Here is a 22,379-nt window from a genome sequence, read left to right as displayed (position 1 = left end):
ATTTGTGCTTTTAAAAACATTGGTAATGATTATGATCAATTGCCTGAAATAATGTCTAGAGTGACCTGACCAACCTGGAACTTACTGTTCTCCCATCACAGGAAGTTACAGTATAGGAGACAGGGTTGCACTGCTCCCCCGGGTCATCTGGACTGAAGCTCCTCCTTCTTGCTGCCATCCTAAACATAAAGCTTGCATCCCAGAAGGTCTCAGTGTCCACCACATGGTTGTCCCTGTGGCTGTCATCCAGACTCCAAGCCGGAAAAGCCGAGGGGGGAGGGGGCAGAAAGCAACAGGAAGTGTTTGTTGTCTTGTACGGGAGAAGTAAAATAAACCATATCCTCCAGCCAGCTTTCTCGTGTCTCAGCAGCTGGATTTCACAGGGCCACCTCTAGCTACAAGGAGGCTGGGAAAATAGAAGACATTTATCCTGTATATTTTTATCCTCTATTTTTATCCTGACTAGTTTCCCAGCCTGAACAAAACTGAGTTTTTGTTAGTAAGGAAGAAGGGGAATATACTTTCAGCAAACAATTAGAAATTGCCTCCGACATTTTCTGAGCCTGTCAAAGCGAAGAGCGAAACGGTGTATGCTGTCAGGGGGCTGCTTCCACCTGCCCCCAGACCCACGTTAGACACTGTCTTGTGCACCTGCATTTGGGAGCTAGGTGTTCATGAATGTAAACAAATTTTAACCACCCCAACACTATGCAACCCAATTGTGGTGTTACATTCTGTAACATCTCTTTTAACATTCGGGTTTTTAAATACCTATGAACATTATAAATCCCTAAATTTATAATTGTGGAGTTTTAATTCTCTCTCTCTTTTAATCCTTTTTCTATTTCCCTCCCCCTCCCTCCATCTTTTGACCCCTGTCGCATTTGAAAAACAAGCTCCCTGCTTCCTATTATCTATTTTCCAATTTGCTCTTTATTTATATTTAGGGTTTCTCATAGAGAGCAACAAAGCAATGTTTAAACTTGTGTGTCTGATTTATTGCATTTAACATTATGATCTCGAGGTGCACCCATTCACATACAAATGCAAATAGAGCTTTTGTAAAACGGGGAAGGGGAACAAGAGTTGGAGGGAAAAGGGAGGATTAGAGGGAAAGGGGACAAAAAAGAATTAAAATGCACATGTATGCACATGTATTAACTCCCCCATGATAGATGTAATCGTTGTATACTCCCAACGTACTAATTAGGAAGTTTCATATTTTACCACAGATTCTCATATACCATGATTCTTACATTTGAATTTTGGTGTACGTTATCAATTATCTGAAGTATATGTTCAAAATCTTTTGAAAACATATGTATTTAAGTAGTATATTTTCTGAGATCCTCTCAGAAGTTTGGAAACTGTCTCCCCAAATAACCACTCCAGTGCCTAATTTAAAAATCACATTTGAAAATAGTTGTCATTATTTAAAAATAGCTAATTTAAAACCCTGATTATAATATCAAAAATAATTTGGGGCCAGGGATTTAGCTCAGTGGTTCCGCCACCTGCCTCGCAAGCACAGGGACCTGAGTTCAATCCCTGGTACCAAAAAGAAAAAAAAGAAAAAATAATAGTAATTTGCTCCTCTCTTAACACCAGATTCGGTAATCTGAATTTCCAGAGCAAAAGAAATTATAAATGTAATTCTGAAAACATTGACACTGTGCATATCTTAACGGACCTTGATTTGTCAAATGGAGATAGGGACCACACTGAATACCAGTCAATGAGACTTCTGAAACCGTTCTTCTCCACCGTTATCTTCTCTTAAAACTTCACCCTTATAGTAGTTCCCATTTTCTTTTTTTTCTAAGTCTTCTTTCTTCCTTCTTGAATGTTTGTCTTTCTGATTTTCTCCCACACTCTGAAAAGCCTGTTCATATGGTTTCGATATTCATTTTCTTTTTAATTCAATCCTTTGGTGTATAGTCTATGGATTTTAGCAAATGTGTAGAATGGTATAACCCTCATCCTAAAGAAGGGGCAAGACATGTTACCCCAAAATACACATCATCCTTACGCTGTCTCTTCATAATCAAACCTTTTCTCTTCCTTGGCAACTACTTTATCATATTACTTTTTCAAGAATATCATATAAATGGAATCATATAATATGTAACTATTTGAATCTGCATTGTTCATCAGCAAAATGCAAAAATCTTTTGCAAAATGCATTAGCAAAATCTTAGATTCACCCATGTAATTGCATGTATTCATGATTTATTCCTTTTTTATTTCTGAGTAATATTCCATTGAATGGATGTGCCACTGCACTTATCATTTAATGAAGTGGAGGAATTACATCACAAAAAAATAAAATGTTATAAATCCTGGCCTGAGTGCAAAGGCCTGAGAACCAGGAATGTGATGTCCAAGGGCAAGTGATGGCATCCCAGCTGAAGTAGAGAGAGCAAATTTTACCCTTCTTCCTTTTCTTTGTTCTATTCTGGCCCTCAACAGATTGGGTGATGGCCACCCCTCTGGTAAGGGCAATCTTCTTTACTCATTTGATTCAAATACTAATTTCTTTGGAAAGACCCTCACAGAAACACCAAAAATAACACCTTAACACCTATCATGGCATCCCTTATACCTGTTAAATTCACATATAGAATGAACCTAGTAATCATTACATTATCCACTTAATGTCCCTGATTTTGTTAATTTTAATGTTCCCTCTTTTTTTTTTCCTTGGCAAATATGGATAGAGATTCATGGTATTTTTTTTTCTTCAAGGTTTCTTTCAGTTTCTCTATTAATGTTATACTTTTAATCTAATTTTGCCCAAATTCTTGCCAGCATTTGTTATCTTTCTTATTCTTTCTTTCTTTTTTTTTCTTTCTTTCTTTCTTTCTTAGCATAGCCATCCTAACAATTGTAAGGTGGTATTTCATTATAGTTTTGATTTCATTTTCCTATTATTGATCATTTTTCAAGTTCCTCTTACTATGGAGATGGCTTTATATGAATCAAAGTGGAAACATAAAGTAAAAGAGAAATTGGGAAACTTATCAATACTGGTTTGTTATGCTCCCTGAAAATTGATATGTTGAAATCAAAACCCCCAATATAATGGTATTAGGAGGTAGGTCTTAGGAGGGTAATTAGGTCATTAATGGGTTTAGTTCTAAGAATAAATATGAAAGACACCCACACACACACCCCTTGGGAAGATATATTAAGAGAGCAGCCATCTGTAAACCAGGAAGAAACTTCACCAGACATAAATTTGCTTGTGATGATTTGGGTTTAAAAACCCAATAGAACATGGAAACTATGAAACCTTAAATCAACTATTTGCTGTTAAATGAGAATGTTCACTTTATGCACCTAAAGGATTAGTCGTCTATAATAATATGCTCTTCTTCTACAAAAATATGATTAGAAAGGCACCATATGGTAGCATTCTGTGTTTCATATATAAATGGTGGAGGAGGAGTGAAAGATAGATGAAGGTAGCTTGATTGTTAACCAAGTATGGAGAGATAAGTCAAGATGAATTCCATTTTTCCAATAAATAGAATAATTGCTATTCAAATTGGGCTGCTTGCTTCATGTGGAGAAGATTTTTAAATGTATATGATATGTCTATTTTTCTGGAGTTTTGTAGAAAAGATAAATTACACACTATTATTTTAAAATAAGGTGAAAAGTGATAGTGCCAAAAGAGTAGTTAGTTTAAATCACAAATGCTATTCTGCAATGAAAGGGAAAATATGATAATCATGAAAGAGATGGAAAAATGTTAAAAGGAGAGAGAGGATCATGGAATACAATGATTATAGTAAATACAAAGATAATACAATGAATAGACTGAGGGTGATAAAAAAAAAGTAGACAGCATTGAAAGAAAAATGTCATATGGCTCATAGTAGGAGATAGAGTTGAAAAAAAGAGACCTGAAGATGATCGAGAATATTGAAATCTAAGGCAAAAACATTAAGTTAGTAATTAGTGAAAAGCCAGAATTGGAGGTTTTTGAGTAGGTGACTCACATCATCAAGCTATGATTATGCAAGACCCATATGTAGTGTCTGAAGTATAATGATAGGGAGGAATATGGAGGACAGGAAGTTTGCCAGATTACTGCAATGGTTTGGCCCAGAGCTAATAAATGTCTCACTAGAGCAAGAAAAATGGAAACTGAATGCAAAGAACATAAAGGTATAATCAATAAGAGTCTTGAGTGCCTTAAAAATAGGGAACACAGAAAGGAGGTTTGTTGCTTGGGGAGAAAAGTAGACAAGTTCAGCCAGAAATTCTGAGTTTGAATTGCTTGTAAGACAATCTGTTAGATACTTATCAGGCAGATAGTTGAGAAAAAAGCATGAGAGAAGAGTCACCTCTGGAACGGGAGGATAAATGGTAAGATCCTAAGTGTGTAGGGATTTTCCATGGAGGTGAAGAAAAAAAAGGAAGAGGAACCATGGGAGATATCAGACCTTGTAGGGCAGGAGATAGAGAAGATAAATACTTTGAAAAGGAGGGAAAACAAAATCAGCTCTGTACCAGGTTTCAGAAGACAAGCGAAAAGACAGGTTTAAGGAGTGACAGTGTCACAGGAGTTTGAAAGTATTAACACTGAGACAGTTTATAAATAAGAGGCCAGTGATGGCCATGACAGGAGTAGTCTCTAGAGCAGTTAAGTAGGTTAAGGAGTAAGGAGTAAGGATCTGGGACTGGCAGTGAGGGTACAGGGAATGTATCTCTCCTAAAAAACTCCAGCAGTGAGGACCCAGGTTCCACGGACCAACCTGAGAGGAATATGGCTGACTTGAGCAGGTCTACCTGTATGAGATGCACCTGAATTAGACAGACTCATCAGGAGGAACACTGGGTATCAACTATTTGAGAGAGGTAACTGTTTAAGGGTATCAAATGTTCTAAGGAATTGAGATAAAAGGTAATGTGGAAAAAAATAAATTATGACATCAAACAAAAGTGTGTTTTCCTCATACAGAGCAGTATGAAGTTTTTGGGTGTTTTTTTCTGTGAAGATCTCTCTCATCTCCTTTCAGAGAAGGATTTGTTCCCCTGCCTATCTTTTTTTTTATTGAGTTTATGTTGCCACAGAAAGCAGGAGAATGATGTTCCATTCCAAATATGCAAACTATGAGGAGGAAGGAATCCTCACTTAGCAGCTGGAGTGGTGCAGGGAGCAAAGCAATGATTTAGGGAGTCTGATGGCAAGCAGATATGCCACTGTGGCCTAATGTTCAAACTCAAAGCCAAATTCTCACTGTCACAGATTCCAGGCTTGGGCAGGTCCAGTGGGAGCCAACCATGCCTTCTCATGCTTTTCTAACCCACTCCACTTGACCCCCAGTGGGTCCAGTATTGCTACCACCTTCTTACCCATCTCTCCCCATAGCCATCCTTACAGCACAAATAGCCAGAGTCCTGCTCACTAGATGATAAAATGACATCTCTTCATCCTCAGCCATGAGTTGGTAAATACAGACCTCACACGCTCCCTTTAATACTTACTGGGGAGTTGGGCTCTATCCCCAAATTCTTCTGCTCTAAGACTTTCTAAAAAATTGAAAGGAGGACTTGACAAAAAATTAGAAGGTCTATATAAGGTATGGTTTTGGGGCCCTTCCCAGCTCCCACTCAGGAGTGACTTCTATTGAAACTTTTAAGGAAATGTTACAGCAATCCATTTAAAAATATTTCTTTAGTTACTTACTATCATGTTTTAAAAACAGCCATGAGAAGGAAAGTGGGTCAGTTTCCCTCTAGTCAGTCTCACCGGTCTATAAAATGAGACTTTATCGAGGATACACTGAAATTTATGTGGAAATGCATCCCCTTCGGGACTGAGGAGTGTCCCTTTTGTAGGTCATTGTGAACCTAGGAGTGGTGAAGGGCAAGTCTTCATGGGAAGCACCAGATGGTGAGGTGGTCCTCATCCCTCCTTTCTTTCTCTTTGTTCTTGTCCTTTTACAAGGACATTTTAAATGCAATTTGAGGCCAGGAATGTCTTCTGCCTTGGTTGTGTCTTTGACTCTGGAGGGACATAAGAGTTGGAGAAGAGGAGAGTGGATAGGGTTAGTGCAGAGAGAAACAAAATGCTAGCAGGAATTCAGTTCACTAGATCAGATCAATCAGACAGGGACTGGAGGTGGAAGGAAACCCAAAGCAGAAGTAGAAATCACCTGGCCAAAGATTCCATCTTTTCCCTTGCATATGTGCCTCCCAGCAACCTGAGGATGAGCAGCTGGATGGGACACTGAGTCAGCTGGGTACAAAAGCACTAACTACTGCCTCACTGTTGATGCCCCGCCCAGGAGGGGAGCATTCATGGGAGTGAGGCACAGGGAGGTCAGGGACTGCAAAAGAAACAGAAAGTCTGCAATGTGCCACAAGTTCACAGCTCACAAACATACACACACAGGACTGGAATAATGAATTGTGTGATCTGAGCAGTCTCTATTGTAGATAAAGTAACAAAATTGTGTTCTTCTGAACAACTGTGGAGACACCCTCGGAGGAACCCTGAGGTTGCTGCATGCCTGCTTCTGGCTGTAGCTGGGAAGCAGCAGGCTCAGCCCTGCTGTTGGTGGGCTCTCAGTGGGCTGCCAAAGGGCCCAGATTGCCAGCAGTTGCACTCAGACAAGCCTTAAATAGTGTGTTATTAAACATCCCTATGCTAATAATATGGCTCTGTATTTACCCAGCCCTCTGCCAAGAGCCCAAACCTTTATCCAGGAGACCAGAATACTTGATCTTAACACCTTTGAGCAGATGGAAACTGTACAAATGGGAGAAGCAGGAATAGAAAAGAAAACTATACCTCTTATGCGCTAACCTTGGCCCAGAAAGGACATAATGTGTAAAGGGGAACTGTCAAGAGAAAAATTGCACTCTCTTCAGAAGCCAATGTACCTTTAATTTCAAAAGTACAACTGAGTACCATTTTCTAGACAGATGATTCCCCACTTCATATCTCTTGCTGTTCTTTGGATAGCTTCTGTTATTTCTCTTCCATCTGTTATTTTCATTTATTTCAGCTAGATTTTTCCAAATTGGAGGATCTTATTTTGAGAACGATATATTCCAGAAACACTACCCCATTTAAAAAGAACGGTTGTGGGTTTTTTCAATTTGGAAGAGAATTTTCTGGGTCCAGGAATAAAGTATATTTTCTAGGCTCAGAAATTAAGTCCTATTTTCAAAACCTTGCTGCTGAATCTCTAGCCTGAGGTAGCACACATACCTGGAGCGGTGTACTCAGCCAGACTCATACTCACCCTTGCAAGGGATCTCACTCTGCATATTCCTCCCAGAGCCCAAGTCCCCCTTAAGGAAGGCCCTCATCAGGCCTAAAGCTCTGTTTGAGATTTTTGGCGGGCTAGGGAACTGAAACAATTAAGTGGGTGTCTGTGCAATATCCAAGGAGCCAGCTCCCATCAAAAGGACCAGAACTTTCATTAAAAAAGCAAAGAGGAAGAAAAGGAGAGGCAAAGTATGCAGCTACCTGGAACGTGTACCTAGCTGGAACATATCTCTGTCTGGAGCATGCACCTAACTGCAGCATGACTTATCTGGAAAGTGCACTTAAGTAGAACATGCACCTACCCAGGGCATACACCTACATTGAACACGCACCTACCTGGAGCATGTGTCTTCCTGGAGGATGAGTTTACTTGAAGCATCCTATATTGAGGTAAGAAAGGAGTAGCAGCAATGAAAATACCTAGGAATTAAGAGACTATGAAAACTCCCAAAAAGGAAGAAAATATCCAGGGTACCTAATTTCCCACCCATTGGTGACATTTTCACTATCTTCTCCTAAATGTTAAAATCTTAAATCTATGAAGCAAAATATGTGCCACTTCTCTCAAGTTATTTTCTTAAGGCTCATCTCCCTTCTACTCTCAACTTACTTTGGCTCCCAACATGATGGATTACTACCGATTCCAAATGTGCCATGCGCTTTTCCATAAACATGCTTTTGTATGTAATGAGTCCGCCTGGATGCCATTTGCTCTTTTCTGTGTCTGGCAAACTCCTTCAGGGAAACTCCTGGCCCATCTCCTCCAAGCCAGCTGAAATGGTATCAGCTCTGGGAAACCTCAGTCTTCTAAACCACAGTCTATACATGCTCTTCCAGCTTGCTCCCCTGCTATAATTCACATCTCATTTTCGACCCTTCCAATATTTGATCTTAACTGTTTGTCTGTTTTCCCCATCTGACGGTGTTGAATTTGGATGCTCCTCAGCATGAGAGGGTGGAGAAAATAGAAGTAAATCTTTGGACTTCCATTCACAGTGAGTCAATACACACTGGAGTAAAGGATAAGTCAGCCTAAAATTAAGCAGATCTAAAATAAAAGTGACCAGATTAGCTCTCTCCAAATGTGTTATTTTAGCACCAAAGTCTACAGACATTATCATTAAATCTCTATGTTTTTCCTGCAGCCTGTTGGAAACATCAAGACTCACACCCAAGAGACTCAGATTCTAATATTTCTTCTGCCATAAATTGGTTGGGGGATGTCCTAAGATCCACTCATGCTCAGTTTTTTTTCCCTGTCAGTGTCACTAATGTCATATCCTTTGCCTTTTCTCACATAGTTTGAGGTTAAAAAAATGAATAGAGGCGAGAGATCCTCATGGTTGTAAAGAAAAATGAGAGTCTAATTAAAATACTTAAATTTTGCTCATCTCACCAATCTTCCCATCAACTTGCCAAAAAAAAAATATAGTAATGATAACAGAACTTAAAATATTTCATTGTCATTCAATTTCTTGTTTTTATTCACTTGCATGTTATAGGTATAAAGGATGGACATGGATATAAATTATTTAGGAAAAAGTACATAAGCATATGAATAAAAGCCTATCACACTAAAGTGTATTTTTAAAAGAACCCTTGAACATCATTGTGGAGAAGAGCTGGAAATTGGCTACCCCCCATCTTATGATGCTAAAACTAAGTTTAGAAGAGGTCATATGGCTCACATGAATTAGGGACAAGGCTGGGATTCAAACCCAAGTCATCCAATGCCAGATCAGTGCTTCATGGCCCACAGTAGGTCAGGAAGATGCTTGGAAGAAAGGATATCCTCATTCTGGAAGGGCAAGTGATCCTTGGGCCCATCTGTAACAGGGACATATAAAAGAGGTGCCCTTACCCTCCTCCTTGTCACTCCTCCTCATTCTGTTCTAGCCATGGAGGCTCCTCCCCATTCCTGTGACCTGGCATGCTGTGGCCTCAGGAGCTGTGTGTCTGTCTTCCTCCCTCCCTAGCCCTCTCCCTCTTCATCTCCTTTGTCTTCATTTAAATGTCCTCTCACTCAGAATGTTCCTTAACTTCTCTTTTTAAATTATAATCCCTCCCAATACTCCTTTACCTCCTTTTCTGCTTCTCATACATTATTATATAAATATTTAAATTTTATTTTTATTATCTTTCTCCATGCACATGTAAGCTCTGTGAAGGCAGGAATATTTGTCTATTTTGTTTATTGATGTAAACCCCAGTACCTAGAACAATGCCTAGTATTGGCTCAAAAAGTACATTAAATAGATGAATGAATGAGCAGATAACTTACAACAGAAAATATTCCTGAAAGACAGTAAGAGAGTATAATTCCTTATAAGCACCCTTTCTTTGCTCTTTGTAGGTAAGAAGACCTGGAGGGTTTCCCTGTTCACAAGAGCCTTTCATCCAAACACCAAACTTGTACACCTCAGAGAATCTATCTCTGGATTCTATCTCCATTTACCATCACCTGACCCAAAGGTAGCCTGAACCTTAATGAGGTTCAATAAATCAGCCTACAGTACTAGAAAACTTTAAGCTCCACTTCAAGTCTCACCCCTTGTTAATGATCTATCTGGATGGTATTCAGGGATCTTGTCTAGGACCTTCACACTGAGCTACATCTCCAGCCCTTTTCATTTTTTTTCATTTGAGACAAGTCTCACCAGTTCCCTGAGTTGTCCAGGCTGGGCTCAAATTCTCTTGATCTCCCTGCCTCAACCTCCCAGAGTTCTGGGATTATAGGGATGCTCCACCATGCCTGACTGACTAATTCTATATTTAGAATTCCCTAATTTAAAACAAAGTTTAATGGGCCAATTTCACCCTCCCTCTCTGTTATACTCTGCACACTAACCCTTTGGGGAGACACACTTGATCTTCTTGAGGTCACTATAGCAACTCAGCAGACCAGTGTTGCCTGAGGCTTCTTGTCTGGCAATTCTCCCAGCATTCCAAAACCTCAACTAAATTGTTGGAAAATGGCCTGGCAGCTAAGAGAAGAAGCAATAGCCTATTTCCTTTACTTTGACCCATGACATATAAGAAACTGATTAAATTAATCTGTTATACTTCTAATGTTCCACATACTGATAATGTTTATCCACACTCAATGGGACATACATTGGAGGCCATTTTTCCAATAACAGCGATGAGTTTGCCCTACACAAGCACTTTTCAATTTATTTTATCTTTCAGCAGCAGAGTCATTTTATTTGAACAGAACTGTACATGGTACTCTGATATACAAAGCAGATACAATTTGATCTGCTGTGGGTGGGGCAAGCAGGCAGGAGGCTCAGGGACCAGCCCACTCTCCTCAGCCAAGCAAGAGAAGCTTCACTGTGATCCTGAGGATGTCTGAGAGCACAATCTGAAAGCTTTCAACACAATGTTCACACTCATTTGCCCAGCGCACAGTGAAAACAGGAAATATGTGCAAAAGGGATGAATAAACTCAGGGCACAGTGCCATGGAAAAATATTAATTATACACAGTCTGTATCTCATGAGAGCCACATACTAACCACCTGAGTCCTTAATTGAGGGAACCTATAAAAAGACCATATACATTAATTAAAAAATAAGAGTGAAAAGAAAAAGGTGACCCTTTGCAAAAGAGACAATATTTTGGTAATACAGTACAGGCTGAGCATCCTTAATCTGAAATTTGAAATGCACCAAAACCTGAAAATTTTTCAACAGCAACATGATACCACAAGTGGAAAATTCCCCACTTGACCTCATGTGACAGTTCACAGTCAAAATGCAGCTTACTAAACTATATTGCATAAATTTATCTCCGGGCTGTGTTTAAGATATATGTGAAATGTAAATGAATTTTGTGTTAGGACTGAAGGCCCATCCCTGAGATGATCTTATTATATATGTGAAAATATTTTGAAATCTAAAAAACTTCAATGCATTTTGGTCCAAAGCAGTTCAGATAAAGGATAAACAATCTGGAGTATAAATAGAAACGAAACTCATCTACATGAATAGAGACTTGCCAACAAGGGCATATCCTGACTCAGACCTATTAGGACACCTACTGTTCCAGGCTCTGCCAACTCTTGAACTTGAAAAACAAAGTTCAGAGATCCCCTCAAATCATGTGAAATTGTTCTAAGCCATCAACCCTTTTTTAAGGCAACCAGAGTTTAGATACACTTGAAAGTTCTGCTTTGCCAATAGAATACAGCCACTATACAGGAAAAATCAAGCCCTAAATCAATGAGAAGATGAAATTTCTCTATATTTTTCAGAATCGCTCTTTAATAAAATACCTATAATAACAGGTATTATTCTGGCTTCTATAATAAAATACATAGTTAGACTGAACACCTTATAACCAACAGATACTTATTTCTCACTAGTTATGATACCCAGAAAGTCAAGATCATGGCGCCTGTAGATTCAGTGTCTGGTAAGGGCTAACTTTCTGGTTCAAAGATTATACATTGTTGCTGTGCCTTTACAGAGTGGAGAGATCAAAGAATCTCTGGGACTCTGATATGAACACTAATCTCCTCTGTCAGGACTTTACCCTCATGGCCTAGTAACCGACTAGCAGGCCCGACCTACAGGGGCCATCACCTTGAGGTTGGGTGTGAGCATATGAATTTTGGATGGGCACAGATATTCAGACCATAGAATCAGGAAATCACTTCTCCTTGCCTTCTCTGAGCTGGAGGCATTTCTCAGTCACCATCAAATCACTAATGCTATAAAAATTAAATAACAAACTACTTGTTAGATTTATCACTAAATTGAAGGGTAAAGGTGTCCCCCATCGTGATGAGTTAATTTTATGTAAACTTTAAGAAAACAAAGCTTTCATTGCAAAGATAAACGAGAAAAGTAAAGAAGACCCACCTCAAGTCCATAAACAACCTGCCCTATTCTGAATTCTATCGTAGTACTTTCATATTTTCATGCATAAAATCTAATTAGCTGCACAGTGCACACAAAAATATAATGTGTTTCTATGTGGCCTTCTTGTACACAAATTGAGATATAGATTAACTATGTCAGCTCAGAAATTAAAAATCCCACCAAATTTAGGGCTTTAATTGTCCATTGGACTTGAATAATTTAGGGTTAGGTTTAGCTGTATATGACAGGAAAAAAATAAATAAATAACAGAGGCTTAAACAAGATAGAAAGTGGTTTTATCTCATCCATACGAAGCCTGGAGACAAGCTGCCCAGGCATTTGGTACCTACAGCCTTTTTGGAACATGTTATTCATGACTCATCCTCAGAATCCAAGGTGACTGCATCCACCTTAAAGGTGGACAAAGACAGTGATGAAAGGAAGAGACCAGGAGCATGCCAGCTGCCTTTTCAGTATGTTTTCCAAAACCTATCTGGATCAACATCTTGATCCTATGGTCTAAGTACTTCCTGAGAAGAGAAGGGCATTGACCACCACTTTGCTATAAGAACATGGAGATCTTCTAGCTCATGCAACTGAAGATAATGCAAGCATTTGAGGATGATAAATATTTGGATTCTTGGGATACAGCACCCTAAATAATAGCACCATCTCCATGAGAGGATCAGCATGAAGACAGGTGATAGGGTGGTTTCCTCATAGTGAGACATTGCCAGAGGTGTAGGAAATATTAAGAAGAGACTTGAGGAATGCCAAGACCTCTCATTAGCTAAACATCAAAAATGTATGTTTGCATTGTTAATGTAGCCTCCTCTGAAAATTAATAGGGAAATTCCTTATGCAACATGAAGTATTCATTGAGGTGGGTATAACATGTTATGGGAACAGAGAGGACATCAATAGACCACAAGCAAGAAGTGAGGTCACAGAGGCCCAAAGAGATGACATGGGAAAAAACAGGTAAAGGAAAATGAAACAAAACAAAACTCAGTAAGAGTTGACGGTGGGACAACTGCATATCAGGGCACAGAGATTTGGCCACCTGAGAACAGCTGAAAGATGCTCATTGTGGGAAAGAGAAAAGGAGGTCACTACATGCTTTTACTCAAGAGTTCACATATTGGCCATTGCCATTCAGAAAGATAACTCCCTTGGCAGTGTCAGGGAAACACCAAAGAGAGACTCTACCAGGAAGACACATTAGAAACATTTCAAGGATGCAGGCAAAAATCCAAACTTGAACTAATTTCATTTTTAAGGTAAAAGAGAAGAGCACCCAGAAGGAAGCTCCCCTGCCGCCATCCCAAACTCCTAGGGCAGAGAAGGTGAGCCACGCAGGTGCCAGAAGCATCCACACACACACACCCGTGGAAATGAGAAGACACGTAAACGAGTCTCAAAAACAGACTTCTGGATCACCGACAGCAACCCCAAAGGGAAACGAGATGGAACAATCTGATACTCAACCACCTGGACTCTCTGAACTGGCAAAAAAAGAGGATCTGGGAAAAATGAAATCAGAAATAATTACTCAGATAACAGCAAAGATTTTGCTCATGGTGCAAGACATGATTAATAAATCTAGAGAGGACACAGATAAAAAAATAGAGGATCTGAGGAGCATGATGGAATCCCAACATAGGAAACAAATGGAATCCATAAAACAGATGCAAACAGATTTCCAGGAGATTAAAATATCCATCGAAAGTCTGTGCAGCAGAATGAACCAATGTGAGGATAGAATTTCACATATAGAAGAAAAGTTTGCAATTAGTGAGGAGGAAAAGAAATATTGCTTTAAAATTGTAAGAGAACACGAGAAATCAATCCAGCAGCTGGTAGACGATGCAAAGAACAATAACATAAGACTGATTGGAGTCAATGAAGAAAGAAGAGAGAGTGCAGATGACATAAAAAAACTATTCACAGAAGTGATGGCAGAAAACTTCCCAAGCAGGGGAAAAGAACTGGACATACAGATAAGTGAGGCATTTAGGACTCCAAATAGCCTTGATCAAAAAAAATCTACACATAGGCTTATAATAGTTAGGATTCCAGAAATCCAACAGAAGAATAAAATTCTACAAGCAGTGAGAGAAAAGAAACAAATCACATACAAAGGAAAGCCCATCAGAATCACAGCAGACTTCTCAATGCAAACCCTCAAGGCAAGAAGAGCTTGGAGTGAGGTATTTCAAGCCCTAAAGGAAAACAGCCTCCAAACCAGATTGATGTACCCTGCAAAACTGTCTTTCAAAGTTGATGGACAAAGAAGATATTTTCATGATAAAGAACACCTCAGCAACTTCATAAATATCAAACTGGCACTCTAAAACATTTTCGACAATACCCTAGGAAAAGACAATGAGGATCACAACCCCAGGAAACCCAGCAGAATGAATCCATTGGGTGTGACAAATTAAACACAAAGGGGGAGAATTCAACAAAAAGAAAAAATCATGACAAGGCTTTTAAAACTTTTAACTTCATCTCCCTAATAAGGGTATAATTCAATCCTGGTATTGTACTGATTAGTATTTTTCTGATTCTAGAGTTGCACACCTTTCCTTGTGCTGTACTGACTATTTATCATCTTCTTGTGTCTACTTTTTAATTGGGTTGTCTATTAATGAGCTCTAAGAATTCTTTATATATCCTGGTCATAGGTTGTATGGATTGTAAATATGGTCTGTTTAAGGACTACTTTTCATTTTAATGATGTCATTTAAAGTTCTAAATTTTGATGGAATCTCATTTATCAATTCTTTTCTTTTATACATCATGTCTTTTGTATACTAGGTAGTTCATGCCTACCCTGAATTCATAAACATTTTCCCTTATAATTTCTTCTAAAAGTTTTAGACTTTTAGGCTTTCATATTTAGGTTCATAGATCCCTTCAAGTTATTTTCATGTATGGAAATAAAGGGTTGAGGTTAATTTTTTATATACGGATACCAGGCGTTCTAGTGCCAATTGCTGAAAACACTATCTCTTCCTCGGCTGTTGAATTGAGTTTATATTCTATAAAATGCTAATGTTAAATAATCTTTCAAACTCAGTGGACCATGTATGTGTGGTTCTATTTCTAGATTCTCTGTTTTATTCAAATGATCTATATGTCTTTCCTTACACCAACACTGCCTTGATTACTGTAGCTTTAGAAGAAGTCTTAAAATTAGGTACTAAACGTCTTCCAACACTGTTTTTGTTTTTGTTTTTGTTTTTGTTTTTGGCTTTTCTGGGTCCTCTGTACTCCTACATAACTTTTAAATTTCAACATCCAGTTCTTCATTTATAGTAAGTATACACAGACCTGAATTTATATATATATACCTTGTGTTTTCTAATCCTGCTAAATTCAAGTACAAGTTCTAGGGGCTCCTAGAGATTTCTTAGTATTTTCTCTGTAGATGATCATTTCATCTACAGATAAAGATTTTGCTTCTACCTTGTCAATCCTATCCTAATTTTGTCATTTTATTGCCAGACTATTTTGGTTTGGGCCTAGGTTTCAAAGTTTAATAGACAGATGAAGAGTAAGCATATCTGCCCTTGTTCCCCACCTTAAGGAGAAAGCATTGAACCTTCTCCATTCATATAAGGCATTCTCACTGGAAGTATGGAGTACATGTCTTTAATCTGTTAAGAAGGTTCTGTTCTACTGCTAGTCTCCTGATAGCTTTTACCATGAACAGCTGTAGAATTTAGTCCAACACTTTTTCTCCAACTAGTGACAGGATTATATGGCTTTTTCCTTTCCTCTGTTAAAATGATGACTTTTGGGGGTGGATCTTCCAATGCTGAACCAACGCTGCCATCCCTATAACAAAACCACTTTCTATATCCTGCCAGATCTGACTTCTAAGAGTTTGTTTTGTTAAACAAATTTCTATCTATGTTCATACCTTTTTCTTCTATTATCTTTATCCAGTTTTAGGATTAACACAATGTTGTGTTCCTCATATGAGGGGAGAAGTGTTCCCTCTTTTTTCTGCTTTAATTGTTTGATATAATTTATCAGTTAAAATGTATATGAGCCTGCTGTTGTCATATAGGTAGGTTTTCAAGCTAGGAATATACTCTCTTTAATAGGTGCTATTCAAATTTTATATTTCCTCCAGAGTTAGTTTCATTAATTTGTCTGCCAAGGTACTTCTTAGAAGTTATCAAATTTATTTCAAAACAGATTTTTGAAATATGCTTTCTATATCCTTTTAAATTCTGTAAAATCTGTGGTAATGTCTCCTAGATCTTGATATTGTAATTTATAAAATGTATAATTGATATCGTGTAACAGAAAGAAAAGGTCTAAAGGTGCAGGGGAAGTGGGAAGGGTAGGGGAAAGGAAAAAACAGAAAAGAAAAAGTATGAGAAAAGAAAAAACATGGAAACAAAGTCTTTGCAAATAGGGAAGGGTGGAGGGGGTGAAGGGAGGGCAAGGGAAGGGGAAAAATATAAGAACCAAGACACATCATGTGAAGCTACAAGATCCGAATGATGAATGTAACTGTATTTTATACCAAAAATGTACCAATAAACTTAATGGGAAAAAAATTAATAGTTATAACAGTATCCCATAATAAAAGTTACTTAAAATTTATAAATTGTTTATTTCTAGCAAAATGAATTTTAAAACTCAGAAATCCAAAGTCTAGATACCAGAACCTCCGTTATAAGTGTTGTAGAAAGGGTTTTATAATGATGTTTCTTAGCAAACATGGCAATAAATTTAGACATGTCGCTTGTTCCTCGTGATATGTGGATTCAGGTTCTAAGTCCTATAGGTGTACATTACAACTAAGGCTCTTGCCTGCAAGGGAAAAAATTAGTTTCTATCTTTCTAGCCTTTAGATTTAATTCAAAAGAGTTCAGAAAGGTTACTAGATACATGATCAACACTCAAAGGCCAATTATAATTTATAAAAGTGATAGCATGTACATTGGCATAAATACCTAAAGTATCTGAGAATTAACCCTATAAAATATATGCATAACCTTCTTGGAGGATAGGATAAAGTATCACTGGAAAGTAATAAAAGTGCCCAAATAAATGAACCAATGTACCATGTTTATTAATAGCCAGTGTTAATATCCTAAATATAACAATTTATCTCATATTTTCATTATAATTTGAAATAATTCCCTGCAAAGTTATAGAACTATTTTCAGAGAATTTGAACCAGTTAATTCAAAATTTATGTAGTAAATTGAAAGGTCTGAAAATACTCCAAAAATATTGGAGAGGACCAGGTAGAGGGTCTTGCCCTATCAGACACCAAAGTATATTAAAAAGGTAGAGTAAGACAGTATGGCACTGCCATAGGAAAGGCAAAGACATCAGTGGAACAGAGAAGGAGTTATGAGACAAATACTTAGGATCTGAGGGAAAGTAAATCTTGGAGATTAGAGGGGGAAGAATGAGCAATGAAGTAAGTGGATCTGGATTAATTGGTTATTACTGTGAGGAAAGAAAATTAACCATAATTGGTATCACATCTTGCTCCTAAACAAAAATCAAGGTTTCTTAAGGAACTGTGTGTGAAAAGCAAATTCTGAAAGTTTTCAAAAGAAATATAGAATAATTTTCTATGACTCTAAGGTGTGAAAACATTTCTTAAGATGCAAAAAGCACAAATAAACTGATAAATCTGACATTAAAACTAAGAACATTTTTTACTGACAATCCATAAATAACAGGAAATTTACAGTTTATATAAGCAACATAATAGACAATGGATACTAGAAGAAATGTTTAAGCTCATTATTATTAGGGAAAGGCATATGGAAAATGTGACATACAATTTCATATTCATCACATCAATAATCATCCACATATCTAATATTACTAAGTGCTGGCAAAGATATGACTGGATAACATTTCTAACACCAATGTATGAATATAAATGAATGCAAATTCTGTGACAAAGACATTGGAGACTTCTTAAAAATTGAACTATATTTGTACATTTCATCCAGTAGTGATTCTCCCAGGATTACATCCTAGAGAAAACCTCCTATGTGCATAAAAGCAGGTATGCACAAAAATGCTCCTTCCAAGATCACTCATGATTGTAAATTAGAAAACAATTTAAATACTCATGAACAAAAGACTTAATACATTATAGTATATTCATATACTGTATAATTATGAGTACTTCCAAATATTTTTCACAACATGGCACACATAAATATTAACATTTGTACAGTATTGCATTCTGGTATAATCTACAAGGATTTAGGGTCACTTGTGTATAGTACGACCATACATACTGGGTTGCCCAAGACAATATTGGTTTGTCTAGGATTCTGGTAATTTCAACCTATTGTGCCAGTGTGATTATTAACAGTGTGCTTTGCACAAAATATTCTAGTTGGAGCAACACAAAAATTATATGGTCAACTTTTTATCTGTGGAACACAGTGAAACCAAATGTTACATTTTAATTTTTTCTTACAAATATGGTAAGGATAAAATATAAATAGTATGACTGCTTTTTAATTTTGAATACAGACAAAATAGTTTTTAAACTTTAATGAAAAACTGCAACTCATTTCCATTATTAAAAGCATTTTTTAAAATGTAAAATTGTTACTCATATACAATTCTAAAATGTAGATAAGTCAAAGATTATATCTAATTCATTAATGAGTGAACCAATAAGAAGTTAAGACAAGTAAAAGGAGAATCCATAGACTTATACAGATGGTGAAGGCTGAGTGAATTTACTAATAGATGCAAAATGGTCAATAACCAAAGGACAATAAAATGTAACACTTGGAATCATTTCTCCCACAAGGGAAAAATTCAGTTGTATACCTGTAGAACAAAGCTCATTTGCATCTCTCTGAACAGGACTGCTTACGTTATCATCAACCAAGAAGAACTTCATCGCCATCAGCCCTCTACAAGGCAACTTTCATCCTTACAGAGCTACAAAATAGGTCAAAGGCAATGAAAAGTACAGATACTGCAGTCAACCCAAGAGTCTGCCAGTCAACATTCAGCATTCTCGGAAGGACACCTTTCTACCAAATTTGTTTAACACAGAACTAGCATAGTATGAAATGTAGTATACTAATTTGTCAGATCGTCAATTTAATAGCATTGATGTTTTACGCATAGAAACATTCAGTGAATAACCATTGGTTCTCACTTTCTGAAGTATTTGGAAACAAAGCCTTTGTGTCTGTCTTTTCAGCTATACAATAAACACAAAATATGCACAATATTTATTCAATACCTTGTTTCCAAGTATTTATGTATTTATTTATTTATGTATTGCTTTCATTATTTAATACTCAGTGGTTTATTTTGGCATGCCTTTGCAGAACTAATAATGTTCTATAAAGCATTTCTCTTGAGGAACTCTAATTAGTGCTATTAACTGAGCACTTTTAATAATGTCTGCAGATTCATCCATCTGCAATAAACCCATTTTGCTTTTATAATTTTCTGGGTTAGTGTTGTCCCAAGTTATACAGTATCCTGACAATGCACCTACTAACAGTAATTTAATAGTGGCACTTTCCTCTGCTTTGTTTGTCCAAAACACAGCACTGATAATTTCCATTCAGGCTAGTAAAGACAGGAACATAAATTGTCCAGCATTTTGTGATCTTTAGCCATGAATTAATCTTGCAACTAGTTTCTCTGAATGGCCTTTTTCTGATTTGGGGGCATGAAAACACTTGGAAAAGTCTACTTACTCAGTTTATTCCAGAGGAATGTTTTCTAGTTCAATTTAATTACTTTCCTATTCTCTATGTTAGTAAGACATATAAGGCTGAGGAACAAAACAATTAGTGAAATACAGGATTCCAAATTTGAGAGTTTCACTTATATTAATTATTTTAAAAGTAGGCTTGTCTTTGTGAATCTGAGCCTTACAGCTTCTGTAAGAAATCCATCCTGCTCTTCTCTTCCCCTCTGAGGTGGCAGCTGGCCTTGCCTCCTCATCAGCTCCATTTTACCTCTCCTCTGGTGTTCCCTTTTCCCTCCGGTAGGAGAATGGCCTGAGCATCTTCCCGCCTCCCTTAGGGTGACAGCGGAGACCCGGCGCTTTCTCCTCTTTCGGATCTTCAGTCCTCGCCCTACCCAGTCATGAATGAGGAATACGAAGTGATTGTGCTGGGCACCCGCCTGACGGAATGTCTCCTGTCAGGTATAATGTCAGTGAATGGGAAGAAAGTTCTTCACATGGATCAAAATCCATATTATGGAGGAGAAAGTGCATCTATAACACCACTGGAAGATTTATACAAAAGATTTAAATTACCAGGAGTACCTCCAGCATCAATGGGAAGAGGAAGAGACTGGAATGTTGACTTAATTCCCAAGTTCCTGGTGGCTAATGGTCAGCTAGTTAAGATGCTGCTGTATACAGAAGTTACTCGATACATGGATTTCAAAGTGATCGAAGGGAGTTTTGTCTATAAGGGAGGAAAAATCTACAAAGTTCCTTCTACTGAAGCAGAAACCCTGGCATCTAGCTTAATGGGACTCTTTGAAAATGTCACTTCAGAAAGTTCCTAGTGTATGTTGCCGACTTTGATGAAAAAGACCCTAGAACTTTGGAGGGCGTTGATCCTAAGAAGACCACAGTGCGAGATCTGTATGAGAAATTTGACCTGGGCCAAGATGTTATAGATTTTACTGGTCATTCTCTTGCATTATACCGAACTGATGACTACTTAGATCAGCCATGTTGTGAGACCATTGATAGAATTACACTTTACAGCGAGTCTTTTGAAAAATATGGCAAAAGCCCATACCTTTGTCCATGTTATGGCCTTGGAGAACTGCCACAAGGATTTGCAAGGCTAAGTGCTATTCATGGTGGTACATAAATACCTACATGCTGAATAAACCAATTGAAGAAATAATTGTGCAGAATGGAAAAGTGCTTGGTGTAAAATCTGAAGGAGAGATTGCTTGCTGTAAGCAGCTCATCTGTGACCCAAGTTATGTAAAAGATCGGGTAGAAAAAGTGGGCCAGGTAATTAGAGTTATATGCATCCTCAGCCACCCCATCAAGAATACCAATGATGTCAATTCCTGTCAGATAATTATTCCACAGAACCAAGTCAATCGAAAATCAGATATCTATGTTTGCATGATCTCCTCTGCACACAACGTGGCAGCACAAGGGAAGTACATTGCTATTGTTAGTACAACTGTGGAAACCAAGGAACCTGAGAAAGAAGTCAGACCAGCTTTGGAGCTCTTGGAACCAATTGAAGAGAAATTTGTTAGCATCAGTGACCTCCTTGTACCAAAGGACTTGGGAACAGACAGCCAGATCTTTATTTCCCGTGCATATGATGCTACAATTTACTTTAAGACAACCTGTGATGACATTAAAGACATCTATAAAAGGATGACAGGATCTGAGTTTGACTTTGAGGAAATGAAGCTCAAGAAAAATGACATCTATGGAGAAGACTAACATCAGTACTTGTTAATATCTAATTGGGACAAATTAAAAATTTGGCAAATAATACATATTGTATGAAATCAATATTGTAAGGCCTGCTTTTGCAATCACAATGGAGATTGAAGAGTGCTGTACCAGTGAATATTCCCCTTCATCTTTCTAATCTTATGTATTAACTTTTCATGGATTGGCTATTCAGATTGATGGGTTACTGTTGCAATTTAACTGAGCTGGCTTTTTTCTAGTGAAGGAACAGTTTTAAAAAGGTTGTGATACCAATTCAGAGCACTTGATACAGTGTTTGTATCTTTTAATCAGTGTAGACTTTGCAGTTTTGTGTTTCTGCTGCTCAAGAGCTGGGTCCATACAATGTGTGCCATCTTGACATTAGTGAGATTCTAAATTGAATATTCCTTACTTTAGGACAGCATCCTTAAGTTTTCCCTGTATGTATTTTGTGTTATAATCAAATAATTATGGGCAGGGCCCAAATAGTATAGCCACAAGTTTGGTTCATGTGGACATGTATTTCTAACCAACTCTATACTAAGGGAGTGTTTGGAGAAAGCCAGTATGTGTTGTTTTAACCTAGGAAAATTGAGAGAAGGGGAAAGGAACTTATGTACAAGGCAGGTAAAACGTAGAAGCATCTTTTGTATCCCAGGTGTAGCTTCTTCAATGGACCAAGCTGCAATGCAGTATTGATTTGACAGAGCCTCTGCTTTAATGATGTCTGTCTCAAAATGCCTCCAAATGATTTCTGTACTGC

The 22,379-nt window shown here is 37.7% G+C and overlaps 1 pseudogene; it reads left to right on the top strand.

Annotated features, from left to right (window-relative positions):
* Positions 1 to 20,234: 20,234 nt before the first annotated feature.
* LOC101706302 (rab GDP dissociation inhibitor beta pseudogene) lies at positions 20,235 to 21,677 on the top strand (annotated as a pseudogene).
* The last annotated feature ends 702 nt before the right edge of the window (positions 21,678 to 22,379 follow it).

Source organism: Heterocephalus glaber, unplaced genomic scaffold, assembly GCF_053883595.1.
Source record: "Heterocephalus glaber isolate CG9 unplaced genomic scaffold, H.glaber_assembly_v1.0 deba00001593, whole genome shotgun sequence".
Lineage (NCBI taxonomy): Eukaryota > Metazoa > Chordata > Mammalia > Rodentia > Bathyergidae > Heterocephalus > Heterocephalus glaber.
Note: the sequence above shows the minus strand (reverse complement) of the source record. Positions and strands in the feature narration are given on the sequence as shown.